Here is a 15655-nt window from a genome sequence, read left to right on the forward strand (position 1 = left end):
ACTCCACTGTTCACTCTGTAGTTATTAGACTGATTATAATTGTGAGTTTGAGGTCATTTGGGAGTCTTTTAGACTGATTCATTACAATAAATAATTTATGATTCAGACTCCACTGTTCACCCTGTAGTTATTAGACTGATTCAAATTCCCAGTTAACAGAAAAATATTCTAAGAACGTTTTGCTAACGTTATCAGTGAGTTGTATCACTGTATCACTGAATGTTTTTTATGAAAATGTTACTTTGGAATTATCTCAATAAAAGTAGTAACATTTAAAAATTGTTAGACAAACTAAAATGTTTCAGAAAAATGGCAATGTTTATAATGTATAAATAGTGTTTTTAGAATATTATAACGTAGATTCCTCTTTTTATTAATGTTACTAAAAGAAAAGTTTTCTCATAACATTGCCAGAACGTTCTGAGAACATTCCCTGTTTGCTTGGTTATCATTATAGTTATCGTTCTTGGTGTGAATGGGCTTTAAAGATCTGTTTTCTGATTCCAGTGTCAATTATCATCATGCCATGATGAGTTTTTCCTGAGCATAGTCATTGTTCAGCGGGACGTTTCAGGCTCTTCTGCTAAATAATCTCTTCATTAATAATGCACCAGATCTCATGTATTCTGTGTTCAGTCAAATCAAGCGTGTTTTGCTCTCAGTCTACGAGGTGGTGACCATCACCGGAGATGTCAACGGAGCCGGAACGGACGCCAACATCTTCATCACGCTCTTTGGTGACTATGGCATCACTCCCAAACTGCATCTGGCCAGCAAGTGAGTCCGTATGAAGCTCTGCTGACCTGAAACTTGACTCATAATCATCTGTCTAAATAATTAATGAACTGCCTGTTTGACCTGGTAGCCACACGTCTCGTTGTTTACAGTTGTGCATTAATATGTTTTCTCTACTGATGATATTTAACACCATCATTCTGTCTTTCCCCCGAATCCACAGCACAGACAAGAGGTATTTGAGTCTGTTCCTCTCTGGTCGAGGGGAATCTAGATCTCGCTGCTGTTGTGACGTTTATATGCGCGCATGATATTCTAGAACCTTTCATCAAGGAGCAATATTTCATTTGCATGATGACAAAATCTTATTCAGCGACGTTTATTGCTCTTCATAATGAAAGGCTACAATATGCATGTGCTGGTGTGAATCCTGTGGAAATGTATAGCATTGTGCTGTAGAGAGAAAATACTGCAGCGCTTTACTATTCTGTTTCCAGACACACATCATTCAGACTATATCATCTGCATAAAGCTCATTTACAGAATATGTGTGTTTGTCAGCAAATGCATGATATATTGACTGCTAGATAACTATTTTTAAGTTTTTAAGGGTATTTAATGTATGATAAAGCATTTTCTTTCACAAGACACAGTAACTGTAATTATACACTGAGTGCATTTAAACAAAACAGATGTAATACACAGCCACTGTGCATATAACTTGCATTTATTATCCAAGGTTTGTACCGTAAATCATTGTGCTAAAATATTATGATGGATCTGTCATTTAGACACCATTGCATTGCTTTAAAACCTCACATTAATACACAGACTGATTTTTGTGAATGTTTAAAGGGATTGAGGGTTTGACTTTGTCTTTAGCTTTTGATTCCGGTTAGATTATCCTGTGTTTGCAGAAATAAAGTACAGTTATATTTGCATTGATATTTATTGCAGAAATCGAACTGCTTTTGAAAAAAACAAAACTGATGTCTTCCGGATAAAAACACACAATGTTGGCCCTTTGAAAAAAATTAGGTAAGTTGACCAATTTAACTGTGATTTAATGTCAGTAAAATAAATAAAATATTTTACTAATTTCTGTAATATATTCCTCTATTAATACAATTTATATATTTATTTTAAATTATAAGTTCAGTTTAATAAGTATTACTCAAAAATGTTATTTCACTAAAATGTAAAAAAAAAATAATATAAGTAGTAAATAAAACACATTATTGGAGTATATTTTACAAGAAAATACTATTTCAGTTTTTCTGCAACAAAATTTAATGTTTAATTCAATTTGTTACTTGCTAATTGTTTGTGAAATTTACTAGCAATATTTAGTAATATACTGTAAACATATTCATATGACTAAAATCAATAAATAAATGCACACTACAGATTCAAAGTTTGTTTATTATCTCCTGATCTTTGAATTAAAGCCCTCAGCTAAAATACTTGAAATTAGTAGATATAAATTGTAGCTACTGTATGAATTTCTGTTCCAAACTACAAGTACAGTATTATTATTTAGTTTAGTAGTTTGAAATGATGCAGTTAAAGAAGGGGTAGTTTAAACTAGTAGTGTGGTGTGTTTCTGTCAGGATTGAACATGATAACACGGGTCTGAACGCCAGCTGGTTTCTGGACCGGGTCGTGGTCACCGACATGAACAGACCACATTTACGCTTCTACTTTGCCTGCAACAACTGGCTGAGCAAAACCGAAGGGGACAGCTTGTACGTCCGAGACCTGCTGGGCAGCCTGGACCCCATGGACATGCCCAAATGTGAGGCTTTATCTCCTATAAGAGTAATGGACTATGGAGAAAACTTGTGATATCGTCTCTGTCTCTGCCCTTTTTCCTCTGGTTCCTTGAGTCATGTCAAGTCCGAAGAGTCTGTGGTAATTTAATGCATGCATATCAATATGAGAATTTCATACAGTAAGTGAAGTGTTTGTTTTACTCTATGAGTCTGGTGATCAAACACTGCAAGTAATGGCTAAATCCAATCATTTTCCTTTAAAACATGCAAAAAGTATATTTGTATATTATAAATAAATGCTAAATATATTTTGTAAGCTCAGTGAACTACATTGAAAATGAATTTAGTTTCAACCTTCTTATAGCAAAATAGCAATATATATATATATTAATATTTTTAAAATATATTTTCAGAAAATGGGCAAGAATTTATTGATTTTATTTTAGCAAATATATTTTTGTATATTTTGAAATATATTTTAAAACAAGTTCTATCATCTTATTTCTAGGATCATGCTTTAGTTTAAACGTCTTTGGCCTCCTGAATTGCTACTTTCAGCTAAATAAATGTTTGCTTATGTATTACTTCCTAAAATGTTTTTTTTATGCTTTATTGTGCTATTTTATTTTTATTTATTTATTCATTTTTTGCAGATAATAAATATGTTGTGAGCGTGTTCACAGCTGATGTGAAAGGCAGTGGGACAGATGCTGATGTCTTTCTCAACATTTTTGGGGAAAATGGTGATACAGGTAATACAGAAGTAATATAGGTAGTAAAACAGGCCTGTTTAAGTGAGCTTTAAAGTGATTCACAATGGGTGAAAAATAATAATAATAATATATACTTTATATATACTGTAAAATAATATAAAAATGTAATAAATACATTTTTATAATCAATTTTTTATGTTTTTTTAAATTAAGCTATATCCACCTGGTGTGTTCCCTTGTAAAATAAATAAATAAATAACTGTGCTTAATTAATAGAATTCAGATTTGGTACTAAAAGGATTAAGAAAGCTTTTTTTTTTTAAAGTACACTTATTTTGGATATTTGTTGACTAACGTACTAAAGCACATGTATAGTACTTTAACTTACAATTAATGCACTGAATTGCAACATTACAAATGTGTAATATATTTAAATATAAGGCAAACTATAGTCAACAGAGTAAATTTTGGTTTATCATAAATGCTTGCAAGCACTTTAATCATATTTCAAAGACAATATAAGTAATTATGAATATTAATTTGAACTAATACATTTTCATTTAATTGTAAATAACATGTTATTAAATGTTTCAAACATCACATCTGCATTTAATATCCAGTTACATTAATATATATTGTTTTATATCCCAAAGGAGAGAGAAGACTAGACAATGATAAAAACAACTTTGAGAGGGGAACCGAAGACAAGTTCACCGTAGAGGCTCCGAACCTGGGCCGAGTGAGGAAAATAACCATCGGACACAACAACAAGGGCTCCTCGGCTGGATGGTTTGTGGAGAAGGTACAACTCAGAAAAGATTTACATATATCACAGACTCTTTAAAATATGTAATACAGCATTTGCTGCAATCAACTCACACAAACACATGCTGAGCACTGAAAAAAATTATTATACCCTAGTATCCTGTTTTCCAGTACAATAATTTACTTGATAATCAAAACTACTTAAGTCTTGTATTTTGAAAAATGCATTAAAATTAAGATAATGTATGCTTAAAACTCAATAAACAAAAATGCAATAATTTTGATAAATTTTTCAGAGACGTCAGGTTGCATTTAACAGATACTGTAACAACAACAACAACAACAACGAATAAATGTTGATTATGTATCTAGTCAGAAAGAATCATGAGCAGAAACCTTTTTATTTTGGGTATGTCATTTCTGTCTCCATGCCAAAAAAGGGGGGTGACTAGTAAGGGGTTAATAGTTACAATAATAAGAAATTTTATAACAGATACTTTTTAGTATGAAACCAAGCTACAAGAAGGTGGAAGCAACTCACAGTCTAAATGACTATTGAGTCATTAATTCAACCAATTCGTTCAAACAGCTGATTCATTCAAGAATGAGGTGCCTGTCTTCATGAATGTCTTTCCATTAATAAATGCAAAAATGTTGGGGTAATGCTGTTATGTCTCCACCAATGTCAAAATCTGCTTCTCCCATAATCTCCAAACTCACAATTATAAAAGTTTTAATAAAGGTAATGCTTTCTGCTGAACTGAACTGCAGTGCACAAAAACTATTTCAAAGATCATATTAATGGAGTGTTTCACCAGTTAGCAGTAAACCGGTCACTTCATCTGAGTATTGTTCATAGATTTGTGTTGGATGTTATCTTTGGAATGGAAATATTGATATTTTATTTGTAGACAGCCCATTTGTTCGCTTATTTTATTTCGTGTCATAAAACTAGTGAGCTGAGCCAGCATAAACATAATAAAGAGGCGAAAAGCAGAGGAACAGATTTCTCAAAAATGTCGGATTTCAATACCGTTTGTATTGGTTTTAAATACATGTAGTGATGGGTGAAATAGAGCTTTTCGAAACTCCAAACTGAAAATGTGTCAAATTGATTTAGCTGCTATTTCGATGCTCTAAATCGCATCGGGTATCACACATCCTTTGATTCAGATCGTGACTTCAAAGTGTATATCGCAAATCGTTTGATTCAGAACGGGACTTTGGGGGGAGTACTGCGAATCATTTGATGTAGATCAGAACTTTAGAGTGGGTTTATAAATCTTTTGATTCATATTGGAACTTTAGAGCTGGTTTTTGAGTCATTTCGCGAATTTAGATATTCGTCATGTGTGTTCAGAATATGAAGTGATGGCTTGCGAGTTGTTATTTAGATCGGGACTTCGGAGAGGGTTCGTGAATCTTTTGATTTTTGGGGCTTCGGTGCAGGTTCACAAGTCATTTGATTTAGATCAGAACTTCAGATTGGGTTTGTGAATCATTTGATTGAGAACGGAAATTCGGAGCGCATTCGTAAATCTTTTGATTCAGATCGTGGCTTTGAAGCACAGATGGTGAATCTTTTGATTTTGATCTGGACTTCAGAGTGTGTATGGTAAATCATCAGCGAATCATACATCCAAAAATATGCAGCATATGAACTCCATGATTCGGTGCTCTTTGGATACAGGGATTATTTTATCATCAAGAGTTTTTAATTATTTTTTGTTTTTTGGAGCATGAATAATTGAGAATAATTGAGATCTTTCCTTCTTTTCTTTATCAAACAGTACAAAACATCAAACCACTAAGGCAGTGTAGTCATCAAAATAAAGCAATAAAGAAAAAAGAAAGAAAGTGTATACATTTACAAATCCCTTTAGAAAATTTACCATAGTTGTTGTTGTTGTTTTATTTTTACATTTATTTATTTATTTATTTTTTGCATAGGCTTATTGGTTACCATTTGTACAGTATAAAAAAATTTTATACTACAAACACAATGGTTAAACTATCATTAGTATAGTAAAACCATGGAAAATTTGTAGTTACCATGATTTAATGATAATTGGTTAATTTTCATAAGGGATGTGTTGCTAGGTTGACAAGTCAAGTCAAGTCAAGTCACCTTTATTTATATAGCACTTTAAACAAAATACATTGCGTCAAAGCAACTGAACAACATTCATTAGGAAAACAGTGTGTCAATAATGCAAAATTATAGTTAAAGGCAGTTCATCATTTGAATTTTGACAAAAAAGTAATAAATGTACACCTTAAGAGAACACATTGGATGAATATAGAGATACAGAGCTTCGGATAGTTTCCATGTACTTGTCTAGATTACCTCTGAATAAAGAAAAGAGAGGTTTAGATATATTTTTGTGTATGTATGTGAAATTTAGCTAGCAGGAAACACAAATTATGTTATATTTTGCTGTATTCTCAGTTGAACATTTCAAAGAAATCATGTTATCATATTGTTGGTTTTACATAATCAAAACTGGGTAATTATTTTCTGATGCCTACTCTAACATAAAAAGCTCTCTTTATGAATTATAGCTATACATCGAGACTTTAGAGAACATTAAATTGTAGTCAAAACTCTATCATAAATTTGAAAATGTTGGGGAAAGTAGATAGTCCGAATGGAAGAGGAGAATAATTAGCATATTCATAGGTCCATGAATACTTAATAATGTATACTTAATAACCCATTTTAAGACAAAAACTAGTTAATTTAACAAGGAAAACACTTAAATATGTAATTTTGATCATCAGTTGATGAGTTTTAAGGGCTAGAATTATATCGAACGTCCAAACTTTTGAACCATTTCAAACTTTTGCAGCTACTTCATGCTTTCAGGCCAGGCTTTCTCAAGCCAACATCAAAGTTTGTCTCGAAGTTTTTCATCTCGTTGGAGAGCTGCGCTCCACCTCACATCACATCTCTCAGGATGAGGTCATTCTCGTCACCTTATCCACACTGAAAGCAAACACCGCACTACTCTACTGGATTGGTTTTCCTGCGGATGAGAGCCGCCGCCTCAGATAGATATGCACATAGATTGTTCACACAGAAACCCAGCGTTCACCTCTGCTGTCTGCTTTTAATTCAGGTCATAGTGGATGATTTGGGAAACAAGGCCGTGTATGAGTTTCCCATCAGCCGCTGGTTTGCCATCGACGAGGATGATGGGAAGATACAGAGAGATATTCTGGTTGGAGGCAGTCAACCCACCGGTAAACATTAAAGGAACATACAGACAAAATCTCCTCGTGCAACCTCCAAACTAAGCATTGGTTTAGAAAAATAAGCATCATCACAATGTTATGTTGTTCACTTCATCTAGTGTTTTAGACACACCTGACTCAATCATTTGATCTGAGGACTGTAATAAATTGCCTCTATTTACACTACTATTCAAGTTTAGGGTTGTTGAGATTTTTAATGTTACTGAAAGAAGTCCCTTCTGCTCATTTATTTGATTAAAAATGCAGTTAAAATTGTGAAATATTAGTACAATTTAAAATAGCTGTTTCTGTTAAACTGATTGGTACTGATTGTTGTGAGAAAAGCCGAATTTTCATGTGCATCACAGAAATAAATTACATTTTACAATATTTTCACATAGAAAATAGTTTATTTCACATTTTTAAGTGTTCAAATAAATGCAACCTTGGTGAGCGGATGGGACTCTTTTCAAAAACACTGATGGTGAGCCAGTTTAAGCTCTTCTTTTAAGATTTATCCTGGACTCATTTGTGTATATGTATATTTTTGCAGGCATCGTGTACAACGTTCAGGTGGTGACGGGGAAGATCAGAGGTGCAGGAACCAACTCCAAAATCCACATGATCATGCACGGCTCCAAAGGCCAGAAGAACAGCGGTAAGATCTTCCTGGAAGGAGGAAAGTTTGAGCGCGGTCTGACCGACATCTTTAACGTGGAGATCGCGGCGCTGCTCAGTCCGCTCAGCCGAGTCACGATCGGTCACGATAACGGAGGCGTCAGCGCCGGCTGGTACTGTGAAAAGGTCAAGCATCTGTCATCCATTCAGTTCATTTCATGTCACCTTGTACACTGAAAAATAAGAGTCCTTTTGGGGTACAACACCTTGTCCCTGGAGCAGTACCCTTAAAAGGACATATTGTATCATTCTAATAGGGACATATTAGTACCTCAAGGGTATGTATTAGTACTCTGAGGTATTATTATGTACCTATTAGGGGTAAAAATCTAAATGTATAAAAAGATACAATATGTCCTTTTAAGGGTACTGCTCCAGGGACAAGCTGTTATATCCCAAAAGGAACAATTTTAAACTTCTTTTTTCCATTGATTATCATCAAAAATAGTTTTCAGTCATTTAGTGTTCCTGCGGCTCAGTGGTAGAGCATTGGGTTAGCAGCACAAAAGGTTGTGGGTTTGATTCCCAGGAAACACACATACTGGTAAAAAATAAAAAAAAGTTGTATAGCCTGAATGCACTGTAAGTTGCTTTGGATAAAAGCGTCTGATAAATGTAGTTTGAAAAAAAGAACAGCAACAATTATTTAGTATTAAGTTTTCATACTCTAGTTGAATTAGATTTTGGTCTATTTTGCATCCATGACATTTTCTTTCTTTTCATTTAAGTGTTTATTTTATTGCACTTTATTTGTTTGCGTCTGTAAATTTCAATGCCAATCCATATCATTAAAGAGTTTTTTCTCTTACAAACACCATACAGTTTCATTCCTCTCTATATTCTGGTTTGTTTATATATCCTATATTCTATTATATTTCATTCATACTGATTCATACAACATTTAATTCCTAGAACATGGTGAAAATGTATTTGTTTTTTGTCTGGAAGCTTGTTCCCCCACAGGATACAAAAAAAAAAAAACTAAACAAAGCAATTGCGAATTATTTCATCTCATAATTCCGAATTTTTGTCCGAGTTTAATTCTCACAATTTTGTCTTTTTTACTTGCAATTCTGAGAGGGGAAAAAATTGTTAGATATAAACGCAGTTACAAACATTTATAAGAGTTTTCTTGTAATTCTGAGTGAATCTCGCTATTCTGACTTGCAAACATAAAAAAACTACAATTGTGAGTTAAAAATTTGCAATTACATTTTTTACCTAAATAATTTTTTTGATCTATGTAGCGATAAAAAAAAGAAATCCAAAATCTCTTCTTGAAAGTATTTTAACTCTCAAAATCAAACAAGAATTTTTAACTGATTTATGCTAGAAATGTATGCAAATTAGTGCATATTTAATTAAACACTATCTCAATTGCATATTAACATGATATTTCAGAAAACTTGTAATGAAAAAACTGTTGTCTTAATGTACTGTGATTAATCAACTGGGAAACTATGGTCATATATTAGTTCCCTTATTCACCTGTGCTGTCCTAAACTCAAAATTCTGCGTCTTTAAATGCTTAATTTGTGTGTGTGTGTGTGTGTGTGTGTGGCAGGTGGTCATCTTCTGTCCGTTCACTGGCATCGAGCAGACGTTCCCCTGCTCCAAATGGCTGGATGAGGACGAAGCTGACGGGCTCATCGAGAGGGAACTGTATGAAATGGTTTCGCTCAGGCAGAAGAGGCAAAAAAGTGAGTATGGCTCATAATGTGAGAGAGAAACATGTTGTAGGTTTTGTGAGGTTAAACAGATCTGCTGCTCCTCAGAGCATCCCTGGTCTCTCTGGATCTGGACGTCAGATCTTCCAGGAGCGGGAACAGATGCATCTGTCTTACTCCAGATATATGGAGAGAAGGGCAAGTCAGATGAGATGAGACTCGATAACAAAACTGATAACTTTGAGCAGGCCCAGCTGGACAAGTTCATGGTAAATCTGCCGTTTTAAGGATAAAAAATAGGTGATTTGGGGAGAAATTATTAAATGGCAATATATGTTTTAAAATACATAAGCATTGCTATATAACAAATTTAATTATTAATTGAAACATTTTAACATCTCATGTGGCATTCTAAATAGCCATTTTGCAATATTAGGGGTGTATTCATTAAATTTAAGAATTGGTAAATTGAGTTAGTTTTCATACCACAAAAATCTAAAACATATTTTTGGATTGGAAATATTTTATCTTATACCACTGTTATTTTGGTGTCTCTAAGATAATATTATAGTTTATAAAACGTTTTATTTTTATATTTAATATTCACATGTTACATTTTAGGTTAAGTAATTTAGTTTAGATTTTTGTCATTTATATATATATATATATATATATATATGTATGTATTTTTTTTACTGTGTCTATATTGTTTTTTAATGGTTTTAGTAAACTAGAAAAATCATTTCTTTCAAAAGAACAGTTTATATAATTAAGTGGGTATATTATTTATTTCAATTCTACGTTTTGTATGATTTAATACTTTTTTTGCTAGTGTTTTACTTTGATTATGTTTTTTAATTTATTATTATTATTATTATTATTTTTACATTTTTATGATTGAATTCATTTTGGTAAATGTTTTATTTAAATGTGTTATTTTTTTAATTGCTTTTTTATTTAACATTTTTGTAATTTCATTCATTTTAGTATGTGTATTATCTTTTAAAATGATTTATTTCATACATTTTTATTATTTAATTTTAATGCATGTTTTATTTAAATTTTAAAATGATTTTTATTCTACATTTTATAATTTAATTAATTTATGTATTAATTTTAATTAATTAATTAAAAAATCCATTTGAACGCAAATGTCAAATGGAAAGGATTTGTTGCTGTATGGATTGTCATTGTTTTTGCATTTCAGCAGTTCAAACCATCTGTGTAATCAAATCTAATTAACAAACCTATTCTGCACTGAATCTGTTTCCTCAGATTGAACTACCGGATCTTGGAAAGCTGATTAAACTGAGAATCTGGCATGAGAAGAGAAACCCTTTCGCCGGCTGGCATTTAAGTCGAGTGAGAGCATGAGATGCTGCTGCATTTAATGTTTCACACTTGAAATCTGAATAACAGTCTTCTTTATGTCTCCTAAGATTTCCATAATGAAAACGTTAACAAAGGAAACATATAAATTCCCATGTGAGCGCTGGCTGGACTCTAATGAGGACGATAACGAGGTGGTGCGAGAGCTTCCAGCCACCGCAGATCTCATCCCAGAACCTCTGACATGTACATTATTATGCATTGCTATTATCGTTAACATCGGTTTACTAGATCATTTCACTCTCTAATGGATATTTCTGTTCCTCCAGTGGTCAAGTATCGCATCACAGTGTACACAGGGAGTGTGAGCGGCGGAGGAACAGATGCACATGTGTTTCTATGTCTGATTGGGGATCAGGGAGACACCGGTGACCGCGCTTTGATCAACTGCAAAAACAACGTCAACAAGTTTGAGAAAGGCAACGTTAGTCACGTTTCTGTGGAGCTTCTCTGATGTGCTTGTGTTTGTCCATTTGTCTCTCTGACACTCTGCCCTTCAAACACAGAACGTTCCCTTAACGTTAGTATTTGGTTCACGTTTGGTTATTTTTTGTGAACTATATAATAACGTTCACATAATGCTGCAGGGAGATTATTTTTAAATAACCTAAAAATAACTTAGACAGTTCCTTAATGGTTATTTTTGGGTTATTATTTTGCAACAGTAAAATAACGTTCCCAGAATGTTGCAGCGCCGTTATTTTTAAACAACCTTAAAAAACTTAGCGATACCGTCATGGTTATTGTGGGGTTATTATTTTGCAACCATGAAATAACGTTCCCAGTACGTTGCGAGAAAAGTTATTTTTAAATTATTAAAAATACCGTATACAGAATGTTCACTAATGACTATTTTTACAACCTTGTAAACTAAATATCCAATTACAAAGTTGGCTGTTTTGTGTCATGACCGAAGTTAGTTTAATACAGCAATTATTGAAATGTAGAAATTAGTTCAATTAAAATTTAAATTCCATAATGTTTGGCTAAAATATTACGCCAGAATGGGAAAAGCACAGAAATCAATTAACTGAGCACCTCTGATCTGCGCACTCTTTCTCCTATTTTTACAGAAAGCTGCACACTCGCGTAATTAAAAAATTAAGTGTTGTTTAGTTTTACTGGCGGACTGACTAACATTTGTTTATCGATCTCGAGGAATTTCTTATAATTACTATAGATATGAGAGTAAATAAGATTTCGTAAAGCCTGACTGAAGAGAAAATAAGCTTTTGTTTACACAGACTAAACTACCTTAGGCCTACAATTCAGATATGAAATAAATGTAACGTTACTGAAATCCTATTTTGTCAAATAGTTTTTTTTTTTCTTTGGTGCATGTGAAAAAAAATCATAATTTAAAGTTTAAAAACCATATACTGTGTTTAAGACATTGTTATATTAATTTTCATGGTTTGATGTGATATGAGCTAACCAATCGTTAGATTTAATAACCGGTGGTAGCACGATTTATGATAATGCTTTTTTCCTTAGTTGCTCAGAACAAAAGTAGCCAACTTACTTACTTGTTCTTATCTCAATATGCAGTGAAAACTCTTATTTGGGTCATAAATTTCAAGACGAAGGCTAGAATCTATGATTCCTAATTACAGTATCCATACATTCATTCAAAACATTAGATTCATCCGCGCTGGATCTGAGCCGATGCACAACCCACATAAAGAAGATAATTCTGGAAATAACTGCAATTGCAGGTTTCAAACAGAGTTGGCGACAAAGAGGCAAAACATACGGGATGCAGGTTTAAACACTAAATAAAAAGAAGATATCATTTGTAAAATATTGATTAGATATAGGCGTCCATACATCAGTCTTCCATACCATTTATGCTATTGGGCATAAACGTTAAAGTAACGTTAGAGAAACATTCTAGAAACCAAAAACGAATATTCTATGTCCGTTGAGAAAACCTTCCTGTGTAGTGTTGGGTATTGAAAACCGGTTCCATTTTAGAACCAGTTCCAAATTTCCAAAAAAATGGAAACTGAGATAACTTGTGCCTTATTTGCGTGCAGCACACACGAAGAGAAGACACTGACTTCTTTCATATCTGTCGACCAATATGCAGAAAACTAAATCAGTATATCATAGTTCTGTATAGGCTGCTGATTTTTGCTCGTGTTATTCAGCTGCAACAGAATGCTTTATTAAAGACAGAATAAATGTTTGACCTAATTTTTGGGGGGATTTTTTTTCTTATTGGAATTGAAACTACTGTAGGAATCGATAAGCAGAATCGGAATCGGAATCGATACAATTCAAACGATACTCATCCCTATTCCTGTCTAACCAAACTTTCTGTGTGTTTGTCACAGGCGGATGAGTTCATCATTGAGGCTGTGTCCATCGGGCAGGTGCGCAGGGTAAGAATTGGTCACGACGGCCACGGTGGAGGCTGCGGATGGTTCCTGGATAAAGTGATCATAAGAGAAGAAGGCCAGGCCGAATCACAGGCCGTCGAGTTCCCATGCAACAGGTTACCGTCAATCCATTAACTGGAACCCAAAGCATTGGTTTAATGTGTTAGTTTCAACTCAAAATTTAAATTCTGTCATTAATTACTCACCCTCATGTCATTCCAACTTCCAATTTTAAGACTCTCCATGGACAGCAACTGCAATGTTTCTAGTCGCAGAAACGTACATCAATAAAACAAACCATGCGACATCAGTGGCACAACTACTATTTTGCGAAGCTACGAGAATAATTTTTGTGCGCAAAGAAAACAAAAACAATTTATTCAACAATTCTTCTCCCAGAGTTACCGTCTTCCGGTATTTTGGAGAGTACCACAACACATGATCATGCTTTCCCCAAAATATAATCAGCATTGTTTACGTTCTGGAGAAAATGCGCGCATGCTGAATAAAAACAATGCTGATTACGTTCTGGGGAAAGCGCACACAAGACGGTAACTCTGGGAGAAGAATGGTTGAATAAATTTGTTGAGTTGAGCCACTGATGTCGCATGGACTGTTTTGCTGATTTACTGTCCTTGCTAGCTTTCTTGGATTGGGAAGATTGCAGTTATGTTGCTGTCTACGAAGGGTGAGATTCCGTTGAAAATATCCTGTAGCTCAATTGGTAGAGCATTGCGTTATCAAGCGCAAGGTTGGGGGTTCGATTCCCCAGGGAACACATGATAGGTAAAAATTGATAGCCTGAATGCACTGTAAGTCGCTTTGGATAAAAGCATCTGCTAAATGCATAAATTAAAATTTAATCTTAATTTGTGTTCCGAAGAGGAACAAAAATCTTAAGGGTTTGAAGTGACATGAGGGTGAGTAATTAATGACAGAATTTACATTTTAGGGAGAACTAACCCTTTAGTGTGCAGAATATGTTGTTCCTGAGTGACATTTGTCTTTTTTTCTTCTTCATTCATCTGTTCAGATGGTTCGACCACAATGAAGATGACGGGCAGATTGTTCGTGAGTTGGTGCCATTAGCAGACGGACAGAGACTTTACAGTAAGTTTTCTCCTGTTTCATATCTTGGTTTCCCTTTCTGTCATTCACTTCAATGTTGTGTCGAAGTTCAGGGGCATTCTCAGTACTTAGTACATTCTTTAATTTTAAAAATAACATTTTATTTTTAGATTTCCCAATTTTATATTTATTTTTATAGTTTTTTAGAAGATTATTTTATTTTACTGATAGATAGATTTAATTAATTGTTTTATTTTATAGTTTTACTTGTGAAATTATTTCAGTTCTACTTTTTATAATTTTTTAATATAAAACTTTTTACATTTTTATTTTGAGTTCTGTTATGAACTCAATAGTTTTATGATTCAATTTTATTAGTTTTTTGTTAAAGTTTTTTTTTTTTTTTTTACATTTTACAATTTAATGAATTTTTGTAAGTGTTTTATTTTGATAGTTTTTTTTTTACGTATTTATTTTTATTTTAAATTTTTAGGATGTTATACATTTTTACTTAGTGTTTTATTTACATCATTTAAATTAAAAAGAAAATCAAATTTTGATGAATTCTTCTTTTTATGATTTTATTTTTATTTTTTATTAAAATTGTCTTTTGAATATTTATTAAATGTTTTATTATTATTTATTTAATTTCAATTAACATTTTTATTAATTGTTAGCTTTTCTCATAACTGTTCAGGGGAACATCAGTTTCACCGAAAACCAGAATTCAGCACAAAGGTCAAATTACAGAAGCCTTTTCAGTTCTCACAACACATGGAAGCTGAATATTGGAAATGTCTGTTTCAGATGTCAGCTATCACATCGCAGTGAAGACGGGTAATGTCAGTGGAGGAAGTTCAGACTCTAAAGTGTTTGTGAAGTTCTACGGTGAGAAGGGAGACACCAGCAGAATGATGCTCGTGGTCTCAGACAACAACCTGCGCAATTACTTTGAGGCGGGTCGGGTGGATGTTTTCACCGTCGACACCACTGACATCGGGCAGGTATGTGCGCTTTCCTTAGAGTACTGCATTACATTTAGCAGACACATAGTAAACCACCTCATAAACTCATGAAGATGTTTTTCTCAAATCTAGATCAACCGGCTCCTGATAGGTCACACTAATGAAGGCATGCGCGCTGGCTGGTTTCTGGACAGTGTTCAGATCATGGTGCCAAATCATGGCAAACACTACATGTTCCCCAGTCACCGCTGGCTGTGTAGAGACGAGGCTGATGGGAAGACGGAGGTG

The sequence above is a fragment of the Carassius carassius genome, chromosome 21 (genome assembly GCF_963082965.1).
Source record: "Carassius carassius chromosome 21, fCarCar2.1, whole genome shotgun sequence".
Classification (NCBI taxonomy): domain Eukaryota; kingdom Metazoa; phylum Chordata; class Actinopteri; order Cypriniformes; family Cyprinidae; genus Carassius; species Carassius carassius.